Genomic DNA, 18,305 nt, shown 5'->3' on the forward strand with positions numbered 1-18,305 from the left:
GTTCTGGTATCTGTCTAGTTAGACTCCTAGCATTGATGTTGTCTGAATGTGAGGTAGAGTTTTCTATGTACAAATGTCCAGTAGAGAGACTTTGCCTAAAAAAGGCACTATTGGTGCAGCAAAGGTTTTAGCCAGTATACAAAGGCCTTGGTATGGCAGGTATAATCCATCCCTGGTGAAACAGGAAGTCTTATCTATCATATCCTCCCAGGTTAGTGCATTCTAGATCTCCACAGAATGACACCAACTACTTAGCCAATTGTTAAAGCCAATTATCTTGTCTTTGTTTTTAAGCATCATTCTTGGTGAAGGCAAGATACTATTTACTGCCTCTAACACCTGCATTGTAAGCTCCATCAGGTCTCTCTGCATGTCCCTCTGGATGAGCTGCCTCAGATCATTGAGTTCCACATGGGCCACCACTAGGTCATAGTCATATTTGTCTAGCTTAAGTGACCTTATTGGCCTTGTAACATCACAGATCCTGATACAGCGGAAATATGCTAAGGGCATCCATGGATGTGAAAATCTAAGTTATTATGAAAGACTAAAATGTCTGAACATGTACAGTGTCTCTTACAGATATTTAAGAGGAGATCTTATTCAGGTATATAGGGCATTTAGGGAGAACTACCTCTGGGAATGTTTGGGGTTATCAAAAAGTACTAGAGAATCATCAGATAACCTATGTAGAAGATTCTATAGGAATGAGAAGTGTACTAATTGGTTCTCTGACAGAGTAGCTGATGCTTGGAACAGACTACCAAATTACATTAAAGCAAGTACTAGTTTAGATATTTTTAAGAACAGCCTGGACATTTATTATGGGAACAAGTGTTTTGGCATATTGGCAAGCTAGAAGGGCTTTAATGCCTGTGCTTGAAACATTTGTATGTATGTATGTATGTATGTATGTATGTATGTATGTATGTATGTATGTATGTACGGGGCAGCAAGAGTGCAGATACACTCTTCTTTTGTAGTCTGGTGAGTGTGGAGTCTGTATGCCTAACTGTAGTTTCACCAATGACTAAAACATTTCCCCTGTGTAAAAGCAAACTTAGTGGACTTTATGGGCTTAGGGCTGCTTTCTTGCTAACTCTTGGGTGATCTCTGTGAATTTGCAGTATGTGTGAGTGGAGAAAGAGCAGGTGTTACCTTGCATGCAGGAAACTGAGAAATTTTACAGTGAGTTCTAGGAGGCTTTGCCAGTTTTTCTTTACAAACTCAGCATATGTTATAGGTCTAACAATAGTGTGCTGTGGCTGATGTGGTGTTGTAGTGGTATGATGCTTACCAACAGTGGGCTGAAACAAGAGGATTGCCTCAATGCTTCTTAAATATTTACATATCGTGCAGGTTGTACTACCAAATGGCAGAAGTAGTGAATAGTCGGTAAGCATAAGGCAGTGGCTGCACTGTCTTAGAACATCTAATGCAATCAGACTGGCCACAGATGGGGTAAGAGCATGTGGCTGAGCCATGTTGTCGAAAGTGCAGGACTAGGTCTTGCCCAGTACTCAGGGTTCAAGGAAACTACTAGAGTAGGCAATTACAGATGAAATATTTAGGGAAATGCTCTGAAGTTAGTTTAGGTTAACTAATCTAGCAGTACTTGCTGCAGTAGCGTTGTCGCCTCACAGTTAGACATTGCTCGTTCGATTCTCAGAGCGTCTTCTGTGTGGCGACATGCGTGAATGGGCGTTCCTTCTTTGAAGGTTGTGCATTAGGCTCGGCAAGCCAGCACATCAAAATCTACTGCCAATCATTAGCGGACCGGAGTTCCGCTGTGGTGACCCCTAACCGGGAAAAGCCGAAAGAAACAATCTAGCAGTACTTATCAAAAGGCCAGAATTACATTTGACAAGAATGGTGAATTGTGCAGATTCACCAATTTGCTAAAACCTGAATACTACTAGTGCTGATCTCACCACAGCTTCACATAGCAGGGAATCAATATCCCTTTGCTTCTTCTCTCACCAAAAGTAAATCAGTGGCACTAATCCCAAGATGAGAAGAGATCCACAGGCTGTTTGGTGGTCAGTAAGTTAGTCCCAGATGTTGCAGACTTCTTTTAGTTTTCTCCTGGTAGATACTGTTGCATATCTTGTGTATTCAAATGAGACATTGAGGCCAGGTATGTCTTCAAGTCATTTATTTATTATATATAAACACATCAGGAGTTGCAACTGGAACATATACTTTGAACTTCATAAGCTAACTGAATGACTTATTACTTCAAACACTCTCATGTGTGCATCTCCATTCATGTCTGCATTCACTCTGGCTGACAATATAAAATGGCACTGATCTTGCACATGCTCAGTAACTTATATGCACATGCTGTCTAGCTACAGTGGCTGACTAGGTCAAGATACACATTGATCTACATCCTCTCTCTTTAATTGGTTTGACATGCAATAGGAGAACAAGACACTTTACAAGCTAGATATCACATTAACATCAGTACCATCTCTCTTGCATTTCTCCAACAAACGTTTTGCACTCTGAACTGCATGCTCAACTAATCCATTAGACTGTGAATACTCAGGACTACTAGTAATATGAACAAAGTCACAAGACTAAGCAAATTTCTTAAACTGCTGACTTGTGAACTGTACACCAGTGTCAGAAATGACTTTGTGAGGACTACCATGGACAGAAAAATGTATCTTCAATTTTGTAATGACTGTGCTGGATGTCAAGTTAGGAAGAAGATCAATTTCAAACCAATTTGAATAATACTAACAAAAAGAACAAAACCTCAGCAAGGTAAACGGTGTCTAAAAACCAAACAAGTACAAGATATATAAAAAGTGACACCAACATGGCTACAATTCCAAAAAAGACTCCAAAAATAATAAAAGAACGTGAATAAAGAAGTGTTTTCATGTACTAGATGCGTCTTCAGAATAAATACAGTCAATAAAAAATCAGTTACATTTAAATATCATTCATTAACCACTTAACCAATCAATAAAAACCCCATTCACAAAGTCATAATGCATGACTTCATAAGAACCAATCAAAAAACCAGAGTGAGCCACACTCAGAACTAGAGGTAAATACCGAATAAATATGTCAGCATAAATGTATAGAAAACTACATATTAATCAGCTAAAAGTAAAAATTATTACCTAACAAACATACACTATTTCTCTCACAGGCATGCAAAAATGTATATTCAACTCAAACAAACTCATCCATATTCACAACACATGACTTCAAGTGAACCAATAATGAAGTAGCATTAAAGCCACTACCCAAAAACTAGATCAAAGTTTAAGTTATACAAAAATAAATACATCCACACAAAAATACATAAAAAATCTGTATGTTAATTAGATAAAAATAAAAACATTACTTAGCAAGCCTACGAGATTTAAAAAAAAAGGCTTCAAGGGTACATGCTCGTTTAAACCAGACCCTCTATCTGCTCGCAGCAGAACAATCTAACTTGTCTCTAAAGTTTCAGTCTTATTCCCCGAGTCACTTAAGTGTGTCGTACATAACTAAAAATCTAAAATAATGTCTTGGGCCCTCCGTAACAACATGCTTCGCAAGGTCACTACATAAATTGCCTTTCCACATATAATAAACATATTCTCTACTGCTACATTTCAAGGATCTATTACTTTTTCCAACATAAAAATATTTACATAAAACACAATATGCAAGGTAAACAAGGTCCCTTGAATCACAATTAGCCCTAACCTTAAAGGAGTAAACAAGGCCCGTATTTGGATGTGTGACAAGGGTGTGAGGTTCAAAGCTTTTTTCCAAGTTGTTTTTTTATTTTATTTTTTTTACGTGATTTAAGATAATATTTAACAAGCTATCCATTGGGTCTACTATTAACAGAGAAGAGTAATGTGGTGAAGAGATGCTTATTCTGCAAAGGGTACAGAGTTTGAAACTCTTCTTCCCTTTTTAAAACACGTTCAGGTAAATTTACTGAGTGTCCTTGGTGTCTGATGTTCCCCCAAACCCCATATGTCCTTCAGGCTGCTCAACTATTGTTCTGTTAATATCCCTGGTGTCTAGTACACCCCCACTTAATGTGTCCATATGTCCTTTGTGCTGCAAAACTGTTATTCTACTACCTTTTTAAGTGAGTTGAGGGTAATACCTCTGGTGTCTAGTGTCCCCCACAATACTGCAGGACTTGCCCATTAGTACAGGGGAGTTTACAAGACAGCTCCACATGCAAACACTTGCTCATGCATACACACACACACACAAACACATCCCCTGTTATTTTACCCAGTTGCACTGACATACACACTTACACATATAGAGATACCTACCCTACATATCCCCCAACTAACCCTCCTCCCACAGTGCAACCACCCAGTGTTTCATGTACTCATACATGCAGTCACACACATACACACACTTCCCAACAGCACCTGTCTGCTAAACTCAATTTAAATCATGTATAAAATTAAAAATAATAACAGCAAAATGTCCAAATTCAGGGACTGATATTGTCCTTTATATATTTAGAAAGTTGATAGAATAACAGGTTTTGCATTAGTATGCTTTTTCAGAAGACAATTAAGTCTAAAACTCAAATTTCTTATGATATTTAGTGACTGCAGTCCTAAATGGTTTTCCAGAAAAAAAAGTAGTGTGGGGCAGACCAAAACATGAGGCAAAATCAGAGACATTTTGCAAAATCAGGGTCAGCTGAGAGCATCTATACCACCCACATACATATATTTCACACACATACACACACACACACACACACACACACACACACACACACACACACACACATGCATACACACACAGAACTATCAATTATAGCTTCTTATATGACTATGACTGTATATCTCAGAAGCATGACTGCAATCAAATGAATTAATAATTCATAAATACCTACCACATAGGAATATAGCTTCTCATGTCACTGCTGTCAGAATCAAGAAAAACAGTCAAACTGGACTAACTAAAACTAAACTAAAATAAAACTGGATAATAAAACCAACCGGGTTTATTCAAGTACACATTAAACAGTAAGCACGTTCATCTTTAATAACAAGACTTCTTTCAAACTGAATAATGCATTTTGAGATATCTGCTTATATCAAAAAAGAGAATCACATGACACGTATAAATCCATTAATGCTTTAACCACTTCCTTCTCAGAAAGGCAAGTCTTTGTAGTTATTTAAACCAGGTGGCTAGCATGCATTTAATCTTGTTTGCCATAAATACTCATACCACCCAAGTTCATCTTCTGCAATGAACATTTTATCAAACCTTTTTATTTCATCCAAAACTAGAACTTTAAAATCTACTTTGCGTTTACTCAATTTATATTGCTTCCCAAGTGCATTTTTTCATCCCCCACCACCGACACTGCATGTTTATGCAATGTTAGCAAATAGTATCCATAACTGATCAATACTGTGTGTTTGTAAATTTAAACTATGACCACAGTAGTCTACTGATACAAGGTTATCCTGTTTTTCCACCTGAGAAATTAAGAAATGACTTACAGTTTCAGAGCAGTCCTTGGTCAATTGTGATTGTTTCTTAACACATACTTGTCTTTGCTTTGTGATTGTTTCCAGCCCCTCATACCAGCAACTAACAGGGTCTCTACCCGCTTCGCTCCCCACCCTGCCACCTATTCCCTCCCGCCCCCAGTGGTCCCACCTTTATTGCACTCAAACCTCTCCCATCTTTCTAATAGCCAACCACAGCACTAACCCAACACTACCTCCTCCATCTTCCCACTACTATCACACCTCCTCAACTAACATGTACAAGCATACCTTTCCTATGCTCACTGCATGCACTCTCCTTGCATATCTTACATCCTACCAAAGCTCCATCATTACTCCACTCAACCACTACCACTGTACTACTACTCACACCACCACTCATGTCTCACCCACACTCAGCTCCCCTCCCACCAGCTCAAGAACCATCCCTATGCACCCCCCACATATTCTACCAACTATATTACTCAAACATAAAGCATCCCTACAACTTAACATAGTAACCCTCCCACCATACCTATTACCCACAGAGCACAATCATAAAGTTTCCCTTATAAACAAACACATTCAAAAACTGAGAAAACTAATAATCTCATGATTATCAAAACTAGCCGTAAGTGGAGACATCCACCCCAACCCTGGCCCTACCATCTCCAACCCCAATCTTCATAATCAGACTAGAAACCACAACTTCTCCCATATTACAGCCAATAGAAACCCAAGTGACTTCCTTCTACTATGCCTAATTATTAGAAGTATATCCAACAAAGTCCATGAACTCCATGCCACCATAGACTTGTACTCCCCAGATATAGTCATCCTGACAGAAACCTGGCTAAAACCTCACATTACCAGTGAGCAAATACTCCCTACAGGTTACGGCATACTAAGAGTAGACCGGCTAAACAAAAAAGGAGGTGGTGTAGCTATAATATCTAAACAGCATCTAAACATCCAGATCTTAAAATCATCAGCTCCACAAATAGGCAATGAAGAAATAATATATACCAACCTCAAAATTAACCAAAACAAAACCATCAACATAATTGGATGCTACTTCCCACCTGGCCAAAACATCCCTCCCCTAGAAAACCTCCTCAGCTGGTCTACCCACCATCTCCTCCAAGAAACTATCATCTTAGGTGATTTCAATATTGACTGTCAATCCTGTTCTGGCAACAATCCAACCCATCATGTACACCTTCATGGCTTCACTCAACTAGTCCAGTCACCAACCAGGATAAATAAAAACTCCACCAAGCACACTACCCTGGATTGGATACTAGTCAGTAAGAGCCCCCAGTCATATATAACAGGCTGCTTATCAGATAGCCTCAATGATCACTCCCCAGCATTCCTACTCAAAAAATACCTATACCAAGCTAAACCTGTCATCTACCGTCAAATACGTAAAAAACTAAACTTTAACCCACTCACATTCATCTCATCCCTCAAAGAATGTAACTGGCATCCTCTAAAGTACCTCAGTCTAGATGATGCAGTTGAATTTTTTAATACTACCTTCCTGAACATCCTTAATTACCATGCCCCCATAAGATTCTCCAGAACCAAAGCACAACTCTCCCCATGGCTACAGAAAACCACTAAGTCAGAAATGAAAAACAGGGATAAAGCCTGGGAGCACTGGCACAAAACCAAAACCCCCTCAGCTAGACAGAAATTCCTAGAACTACGCAATAGAGTCAAAAAGCTAATAAAACAGGACAAATCCCAGTACTACCAGTCAGCCCTAGTCTCCTCACAACACAGCCCCAAACAATTCTGGTCCTCCATAAACTCCATCCTCCACCCAGGTAAAGTCAGTACCCTCCTCCTAACATCCCTCACTCCTCAGAAAATATTGCTACCTCATTCAACACACACTTCACCCAAACCATACTATCACTAGCTAAACAACACAACCCCCCTCCCCTCCAACCCACACCTTCAACTAGTAATCTCCCCACTGCCTTCTCTTTTTCTCCTGTACCTACCTCCAGCATAAAAAAAACTCTTAACTAAACTTAAACCCACCAAATTAGCAGCAGACAGCCTCCCAAGTGAATACCTACAAATCGCAGCTGATGCTCTGGCCTACCCAGTATCCATCTTGATTAACTGCAACCAAAACGCAGCTTCAGGGATCAAACCAATAAATATCCAAGTACCTGGTGGTAGAAAACGCTGATGTAAAAACCTTCTTTAATGACACAAATATATCCAGAAGTTCTTCTGGATATATTTGTGTCATTAAAGAAGGTTTTTACATCAGCGTTTTCTACCACCAGGTACTTGGATATTTATTGGTTTGATCCCTGAAGCTGCGTTTTGGTTGCATTTCGTCGTTCTCAGCTTCCCTCAGCTTTGTGGTATTTGGTGCATCTTGATTAACTGATTTCTGTCTGAAAGTTACATTCCCACACTGTGGAAAGTATCACATATAATTCCCCTTCACAAAGGCGGACCGTCCACAGAACTAACCAATTACCGCCCCATAGCTATTCTCTCTCCACTCTCCAAAATACTAGAGAGATGCATACACTCTCAGGTCTCAGACTACCTCCTTACTAACAACTTCCTTTCCAGTACTCAGCATGGTTTCCGACCAAACTATAGCACCACCACTGCCTTACTCTCCTTTACTAACACTATCCTTCAGCATAAAAACAATGGCTATCTCTCCTCTGCTACTCTCCTAGACCTATCTAAAGCACTTGACATGGTCCCACACAAACAACTTTTCTCTGTCCTCAATAACCTATGCTTCTCACAATCGGTCACCAACTGGTTTCAGAGTTACCTGTCTGACCGCCAACAATCCATTGTATGGCAGAATGACATATCTCCCCAACTACCTGTCTCCATAGGGGTTACCCAAGGATCCATCCTTGGACCCCTACTCTTCTCTGTTTACACCAATAATCTAGCCTCTGTCACCAAACATGGCACACTCATACAATACGCAGATGACTCGACCATCATCTGCTCAGCCCAGTCCCTACTAGAACTGCAAAAAGTCACACAGGAAGCCTTTTCCTCTGTTGAAACATGGTTATCCGATGCCCGATTAATACTCAACCCAAACAAAGCTAAACTACTCATCTTCCAACCCACCAAACATACTCAAAACAACTCTCACTTTAACATCACGGCAAAAGACAACACCACTATATACCCAACTGAACACACCAAATTGCTAGGAGTGGAAATAGACAATAAACTAAAATTTGACATTCACATATCCATGACTATAAAAAAAGTCCACAAAAAACTAGGAGCATTATACAGAAATAAGCAATTTCTCACCAAAGCAGCAAAGATTTCAATAGCAAATTCCCACCTTATCTCCACCCTACTTTATGCCTCTCCAATATATACCAACCTAAGGCAATGTGATCTAAACAAGCTAGAGACCTGCTACAACAAAATCGCCAAATTCGCCACAGGGGCATCCCACTGTAGTCACCACTGTCTCTCACTTGCTGAACTGGGCTGGCTTGAACTCCCTCACCTCCTTCAGTGGTATCAACTCTCACTCGCCCACAAACTAGTAAGCCATCCACTAAATGTCCCATCCCTCCAGAATCTACTCCAACCCTATCGCACCACCAGACCACTAAGATCCAGCAGCAAAAATCACTTGCAGATCACTAAAGCCAATAACTCTGCTGGTGAAGCACTATTCTCTTGCGCCATAGCCAAATTATGGAACTCACTCCCACCCACAATTACCTCCATACCATCATGCACCCACTTCAAAACTTTACTAAAAGCGCAACTAAAAACATGCTGGCTATGCCCTTGCAACTCCCACTCTAATATCATCCACCCCGTCCAACCACTACCTTTCTTTCCACTCCACTAACTACCTAGGCTAGTATGGATGAAAGTCAAGCATCTGTCAGTATTCAATGACTTCAGTCCTCACTAATTTGACAGAAAAGGCAGATACATGACCAGGAATAGTCCAAATATGGGGCAAAATCCCAGACACTTTGTGAAATCAAGGATTGTTGAGAACATCTATGCCCTCACACATGCATATATGCATATATTATATATAAACACACACATACACACAGATGTGACCGTGAATTACAGCTACTGATACGACTGTGACTGCACACCTCAGACGTTTGATTCCCACACAAGAATGAATCTTCTCAGGTCATTGCTGTCAAGATATTCAAGCTGCTACGCCCCCCCCCCCCCCCACACACACACAAAACATATATTTCAACCTCCAAGCTGAAGAATCAAGAAAAAAGCTTAAAAATAATAGGTGGAAAAGGAACAAACTCAGGGACAGATATTGCTCTTATGTACGTAGAAAATTGTTAGAATAACAGATTTTACATTAGCAAGCTTTTTTTTCTGAAGGCTATTAAGTCTGGAACTCAACTGTCTGTCATTAATGAATGCAATCACCAATGATTTGCCAGAACAGCACAGAATTTTCATGGAACAGATTAAAATATAAGTCATAATCAGAGACATTCTGATAAATCAGGGACAATTTAGAGCATCTCTGTCCCTCACTTATGCTTGCATACACACACACACACACACACACACACATATGTTTATATATATATATATATATATATATATATATATATATATATATATATATATATATATATATAAAACAACATACAATCTCACTCGCACACTTAAATTGTCTTATTACATACTAGATAACTGCCACACGTAGGGCTAGTAAGAAAAAAATTTGCTTAAATGCTTAGAAAAAAGTTTGCTTAAATGCTCATATTTCTACAGTATTCTATCTCTTAGGTTCATATGTGCGTGTGTGTGTGTGTGTGTGTGTGTGTGTGTGTGTGTGTGTGTGTGTGTGTGTGTGTGTGTGTAGGTATGTATGTAGTATGTATGTATAAATAGAGTATACATTTAACTACTGTGCTTTAGAGAGTTAGAAAGTGGACTACCAAGAAAGTTACTTAATCAGACATTGAGAGAACAAGACCAGAGTACAGGACTTAACCCTAAACTCTGGAACTCAGAAATCTTAAACTCTTAAGCATCATACTTCCCAAATTTACTGATACAGGTGGGTTCTATGATAGGGTTACACCACAGTACTGGTGGAACATTCATCTGTAGAAACATTTTTCTGAGTTATTATGGCATTTATTCCCTCTCTTCTTTCTTGTTTGAATCTAGGTATAAAATTTTTGTTTAGAGCAGAAGGATAACCTTGCATAATCTGACAACTGAATGGATTTCCTGTGTGTTTTAATGTGCAGAGGAATAGCCAGAACATAGCCGCACACTTCTTTGCCTCCAAGTGTACCTCCTTCTTTCACCTCAGATAGTGCATGTTTGTTGTAAGTATGCATTTACAATATTGAAAGAAAACTCCTGAAATGACATACTTAAGAAAAAGAAAAGGAAAACATCCATTAACAAAATCTTCAACTTAATAAATGCAAGTTTGATAAAAGTGGAGGAGCCTTTTTTATTTAAATTCTGACACACGTCAGTGTGTAAAAAAATAATTAATTCTAAATAAAGTGCACAGTGGGAAGACATGAATGGTGTATTCTCAGCTGCACCCAAGTTTATTTCTGTATCATTATTGCTTTGCCAGCTACAAAACTTTGCAAGTATCCTTTTAATTCTCTATAAAGAATAAACCCTCTGCACCAGCAGCTAAGCCTTTTAATGTAAACTGCACCATTCTTGTTGCATTAGTAAAAGAGTAAGATAATAAAGCTGCACAATTTATCTGTAGAGCTTAAAGTAGTTATAGTTACAGAATTTGCACAGTTTAGGGTTATAAAGGCATTTTAAATGTATGTTATAAAGGTCTAACACTGGTTTTTGGTACATTTTTGCCATACATAACCTTCATCCAATGTACTTCCTGTCATACCTTACCAGTTCACTTGTTGTCATTTCACACTGCCACCCAGTAATATGTAATGAGAAAGCAGTAAATGATTCATATCAATTACAATAACATTGTGTAAACATATACAGTATGACCTTTGACTGTTACAGTTATCAAGATAAGTATTAGTAACTGTTGCAGCACCTATTATCTGTTATTTAATGAGCATGGCATGTGGTCATTGACTGGCATAGTCAGCTTGAATCACATGAAGAACTCACCCTTCCCTCTAGGTGTGGTGTTCAGAGCTGTCTATAGTGATACATACCCAACAATCCTTTGCCTGAAAAGCTGTGACAGGGCAAACATAACAGGGTGAGGCTGTCTGACGTACATATATGATACTCTCTGAGTCTTGTCCTCCCACAAGGTTACATAACTTAGCATGTCTTTGATCTGCCAGTACAAATATATGTTTGTGTGGACAGTTAACACATTTCTTTCCTTCTTTATTCTCTGTATTTTAGAGAATTTTAAGTAGGTTTGGGCACAGTTCATCTACACGCCGCAACATTTTCATAAGCAAAATTCAGTTCATGGCATGAAGGAATTTAATTGTTCTAAAGCTTAACAAGTTCTACCCTGGGATTCACAAATGGCCAATTTCCATGCAGGAATAGTGTAGGAGCTCCTGCATAGAAAATGGCTGCCGAGCAATCCAGGAAAGTGCCATTTTCACGTGCTCGAGTGGCCCTACACTGTTCCTGCATGGAAAGCCATGCTTGATGCAAATCACCTCATTTGCTGGTAAAAAACATGCAAATGAGGTGATTTTGTGATCCACAAAGCTGGCCGGACTCCGTGGAGGAACAGTGTCAGAGCTGAAATGTATTCAGCTATAAACTGAATACATTTCTGCATCTGAACAAACGAAGGCAGAGCAGCTCATGGAAAGCATGTATTACAGTCAAACACACATGCCAATGGCCAAATATAAGGCCAGTGGCATTAATAACAGTTTATTTATTTTTTTGTTAATTAAACTTTTTTTTTTTTTGGCCGATCATGGCTGTTTAAGCTTAGGGCAGTGGCACGCAAACGGGATCGTGCCAAAAATAAAAAAAAAATGAGAAAAGTCAATTTTAAGTTAATTCTGCATTTTGCCATTACAGTCAATGGCATGCAGAATGTAAACAATACCAGGGAGCACTGGTTGCCAAGGGGAAAGGGTCCATTTAAGTGCAGTAACTAACAACTTACACACTGGGATATGCAATGAGGGGAGTTATACTGAGTCACAAATTTCCTCAAAGTGTCAGCTTGTACCTAACCATGTAGGTGCAGTAATACAACAGTGCAAGTGTAAGAGCTGAATGACTTCATAAGGGGGTGTGTCATGCTTGCTATAAGCGCATTGGAGCTATGTGGCCCATGTTTGCCCTTAGCTAAGCACAGCTAAGGAAGGGGATGTGTCAGATGTGCCTGAATACTGCCTATATAGACTAAACAGGTGTGCGTGCCATGCTCCGGGACGTAAGCAGAAAAAAAAAGAGGAAATTAGACCACTGCCTACATTTGAGCACTGGGTATGTACAGTGTGCCTCAGAGCTTAAATAGGGAGGAACTAGGAAGGGGAAACAGCACTAGGAAGACAACCAAGGATAACTAGCATAGCTGGCAGGTGGAATGTATCAGAATCAGCCAATTACACATGCAGCAGTCCAGCACACTAATATAAACTATGCAAACACCCTACAGACTGGTTTTTCCCACAAACTCTACACCACCGGTGTACACAAATGGGATTTTTAACTGGCAACTAACAAAAAATGTTAGAGGTTGATGCTGCTTTACTCCATCAATATGTGCTAGAGACTGAGGGTGGTGAGGAGGAGAATGCTGACAACCGACCCACAGTGAGGAGGAGGAGAAGAGTGTACAGACCCAGGGTAACCTACCAGGGCCTACATGAGCTGGAGATAGTAGAGTGCTATAGGGTGGACAGGGACATTCTACAGTAAATTGTTGAGCTGTGCCGACCACGCCTTAAACACAGAACTATCAGATGGGAATCCATACCAGTGGATACCAAGGTATGGCTAGGATTAAGAATACTAGCCACAGGTACCTTCCAAAGACCAACTGGGGATATCATGGAGATCTCACAGGCATCAGCATCCAGGGTACTCCACCAGTTCCTGGATGCCATGACACAACATGCCAATGAGCACATATATTTCCCCACCGCCCGTGAGGCGCTGACCACACATATGCGTCTCTTCCACCGTATAGCAGAATACCCTGAGGTAGTTGGTGCTATAGACTGCACGCACATCCACATCAAAGCACCACCTGGTGAGCAGGGCAGGATCTACAGAAACCATAAGGGCTTCCCCTCCATTAACTGCCAGGTCATGTGCGATGCCTAGGGCATTATCATGAATGTGTGTGCTGGCAGCCCTGGAAGCTATCACAACTCCCACATCTGGCATTGCTCACGGCTGTATCAGGCATTTGCCGGGGAGGGGGGGTAGCTCATATGGCCATCTAGTGGGGGATGCTGGCTATGCACTGGAGCAGTGGCTGATGACACCCATCAGAGATGCACACACGAACAAGAACGCCATAATGAGGCACATGCACAAACCAGAATCATTGTAGAGCATGTGTTTGGGATGCACAAGTCATGGTTCCGCTGCCTTGACATATCTGGTGGATCCTTGCAGTACTCTCCAGCTACATGTACACAAATGTTCATAGTATGTGCTATGATACACAATATGATCCTGTGGAAACAGCTGCAGCAGGAATAGAATGGGGCAGGGCCACATAGCCCCCAACTATTGTCAAGGCCAGCACAGGCAGAGAGGGACTCGGAGGAAGAGCATCCTGAGCCTGCCCCTGTAGGCAGAAGGAGGTGTGCACAGTATGCCCAGGCCTTGGCAAAGAGGCAATGCATAGCACACACACTGACACTGTAGGGACCCAGGGACTGATACCTCTCTCCGACTCACACATTCAGTAAAAGGGATGTCAAGCATGACACTACCTGAGCTTTACCATGTACAGGGAGTGTACTATGTGCATCCATCATAGTCAGCCCTCCAGCACTGTCCTCAGTACTGGCCCAGGAACAAGTTAAGTCACTCTTCCTATCAATTACTGAATGGAGTAGTATGTTCTCATACTTGTATGTATGATATGGATGCAAGCATGCAAAGGAATTGGGTGACTGAATGGGATAGGAGCAGACAGCTATATGGGACAGCAGGAAATTCATAACAAATACTGGTGTCAACATACTAGGCAGCACTAAACAAGGTGACAACTCCCACTGCAGTACATGTGATATCCCAAAGAACTGTGGGTGTCAATAGGTCACACACATGGATGTCAGAGAGGGTCACATATCCACCACCAGCCTCACCCAGCAGGACAGGTGTAGATGACCATTAAGAAAGGCTGAGCTAAGGCCCCCAAATGATGGCAATGGTGAACAGCCCCCCCCCCACCAGACCTACACAGACATACTACAACAGGTCTGGCAGTTGTATTCTAGTTCTGAAGGGTAAGAAGTCTGAAACTGAAATTTATGCCATTAAGATCTAACATGTGTTCTCTACTGATATGCCTCCTGTCTGCATGATAGATCACAATACAATATGAATTGGAAGCCAGAAGAGTAACTGAAATACCAGTACAGTCATTTCAAATGTTAAAGTCTGCAGGTGTGCACCCCCCCCACAATCCCATGTAGAAATGCAGTAACAGATGACCTGCAGCACTCTCAAATGACCTACAGTCCTCTGCCAAAGGTCCATACCTCACTCATAGTGCCAATGTATGGAATGTCAGGGGGTCCCAACTAACAACCTAATACAGTAAACAGAAAACAAATGCAAGGCCATGTTGACAAATGCCAGTAGCATGCCTCCTCATGTCCTACTGCAAGGACTGTGGATCAGGCCATAAATGTTACTGGAATAAAGGCCCAACTATAGGGAAAACTCTGAGATATTGCTTACATAATGTTAGGTGGAGGAGAGAATAACGGAGGGGGGGTGTAGAAGCATGGATATCATGGAGTGTGTGAAGTCTGAAACTCTAATATCCACCCATACTACTCCCGACTGCAAACCCAGGGATGAATAGCCACAAAACTGCTTGTAAACCACAATGTGAAGGTAAACTGACCAGATATAAGAGTTCTGCCTCTGGATAACCTGAGTGTATCTGTACAGCTGAGAGGTATGGCCCCAGCAGGATATGGCCATTCCGTGAATTTGAGAAAAGCACAAAGAGGGTAACCCCAGCCAGCATAACAAGGTGCTGCACCATTTACACAGAACCAGCAGTAAATTGTCTGTGGCTACCCCTCCACGATGGCAGGAGTGTGCTAGAATGTGAAGTCTATATGTCTTAGAATATTGGTCTCAGTTTCATTCATCTTGTATTTCTCGGTAAATAACTGTGAGTAAAGAATGATAACTGTCTGTAGTTGATGACATGACACATCACAGTATAAAACAGTACATATGTCAGAATATCTATGCTACAACCAAACATGTCATACAGGCGGCACAGACAGCAATAGTTACAGTATCCCCTGTATGTTAAGCCAATTGTGTCTCCATATTGGCAACTTATCTACAGATATCCCGCAGAAACAATTTGCTAGGTGTAGCTGTAGCGCACAAAACCCTGAACTGGAGTCCAACCCTCCCTGGAATGGATGCATGCACTCAATATAGACGGTCATACTGGGCATGCACCTACACTTAGAGAAATGAAGCCCATGTCTCACAACACAGTGGACTACATATATCAGTTATTCTCAGTTGTCTGTGCACACACACCAAATTGTACACCATTGATACTTCACACACACACACACACACACACACACACACACACACACACACACACACACACACACACACACACACACACACATATTGGATAGGAATACATACACATATCTAAGGCCAACATAATATAATATGTCAAACATACACACACAGGGACATAGGGAAGAGAAAGACAGACAGCAACAGAGAGAATCCCATTAGGCGGCCTGTCCCACCCACTATACATCCCATTGGCCTATATCACATGATGTGCTGATGTCATTCACTATAAAAATACCTTTGGTTAGCCCTCAGCCCTATAGTGTCAGTGGTGCTTGTGATAACTGTGTAACACTACAGTACAAATAGGTATCCATGTAGCAGTTGTAATCTCAGTCCTGTCAAATGTAAAGTTGTATGTAAGTGTGTATGTGTGTTTCTAGATGAATGTGGTTGAGGCCGTTCACACTCACTAAACCTCTCTTACCCTTCATTCAGCACTGCTGCTGATGTCACTCACCTTCAGAGATACCTTTGGACAGCTCTCCAGCAGATAAGCTCTGTGGTGCTTGCATTAACTGCATAATACTGTAGTGTAGCAAACTAGTTAGGTAGGAGTTCAATCCTGATCTTAGCAACTGTGTAAATGTGAGTGTTTGCATGAAAGTATGTATCCTTGTAGAGACCTTATTTTGTGGTCATTCACACTTGCAACACTTCCCTTACCCCTCCTTTAACACTGCTGCTGATGTCACTCACCTTCAAAGATACCTTTGGACAGCTCTCCAACATGTAAGCTCCATGATGCTTGCGATAAATGTGTAATACTGTAGTGTAGCAAACTAGTTAGGTAGTAGTTCCAATCCTGATCCTGGCAACTGTGTAAATGTGAGTGTTTATGTGTGAGAGAGTGTCTGTATCCTTGTAAAGACCTGATTTTGTGGTCATTCACACTTACAACACTTCCCTTACCCCTCCTTTAGCACTGCTGCTGATGTCACTCACCTTCAAAGATACATTTGCACAGTTCCCCAGCATGTAAACTTCATGGCACATGCAATACATGCAGAACAATGTAGTTGCAATAACTATATTGGTAGGGGTTTGAATCTTATCCCTGGCAAGTGGACGTATGTATGTCTGTACCTCAAAGATTTTGGCCCAATTTACACCCAGTACACATCTCAGTTCCTGACTTTAACAGTCCTGTAGATATCATCCACCTTAGAAGTACCTGTTGGCAACCTTAAACCATGTAAGGTCAGTGGTACATGTAGTAAATGCATAACCATAATGGTCTGAAAAGTTATTAGATAGAGGTTTGAACCTCACCCCTGGCAAAAGTCAATGCATGTAGGGTAAACTTTTTTTTTAATCTTTCACCCACTACATCACCCAATTCCAGTATTTACAAGGGCTAGTGATGTTCCTCACCTTAGAAGTAGCATGGGACAACATCCATTCTTTAAGCTCCATGGCACGTGCAACAAATATGGTACACTGTAGTAGCAATACATAGCTAGGTAGGGTCTTGAAAGTTAGTACTGACAAGTGTGCGTGTGTCATCAGTATCCTGTGTGGGGGGTCAGTGTTATTGTGCAATAACCAGATCCACTGGGGACAGATTTTGCTAAATTATTATGTTCAGGAACTAGTATATGTCACAATGTCCACATTACAAAGCCAACATTTGTCAAACACCATAGAGCTTGGTGTAGACAATCCACAGCCCTAAATGTCTAGTACCATATGCAATGACTACGTGACAGAATGGATTAGTGAACAATATAGGCAACCTTTTTAATACTCAGAGACCACTCTCTGCCCACGTATCATACACAAACACACTTGGCTAGGCAACAACCACCATATCGGTAGTTCCCCTGCATATTGCCTCACAGATAGCACCCATGATGTGATTGCAGTAGACTACATGCCTGTTGACCACAACAGTGCCACTGACATCAGAAAGTACTTTGATGTGTTACATCTCCTGACTGAGTGTGTGTTATCCAGAAAGTAAAAGAACATGACACCCTGTTCCATCCCGTCAGTAGCCCAATCAATGTGTACAGTGTCCCTTTTGCCATG

This window comes from Protopterus annectens, chromosome 1.part0 (assembly GCF_019279795.1).
Source record: "Protopterus annectens isolate FY-2018-M chromosome 1.part0, PAN1.0, whole genome shotgun sequence".
Taxonomy (NCBI): domain Eukaryota; kingdom Metazoa; phylum Chordata; order Ceratodontiformes; family Protopteridae; genus Protopterus; species Protopterus annectens.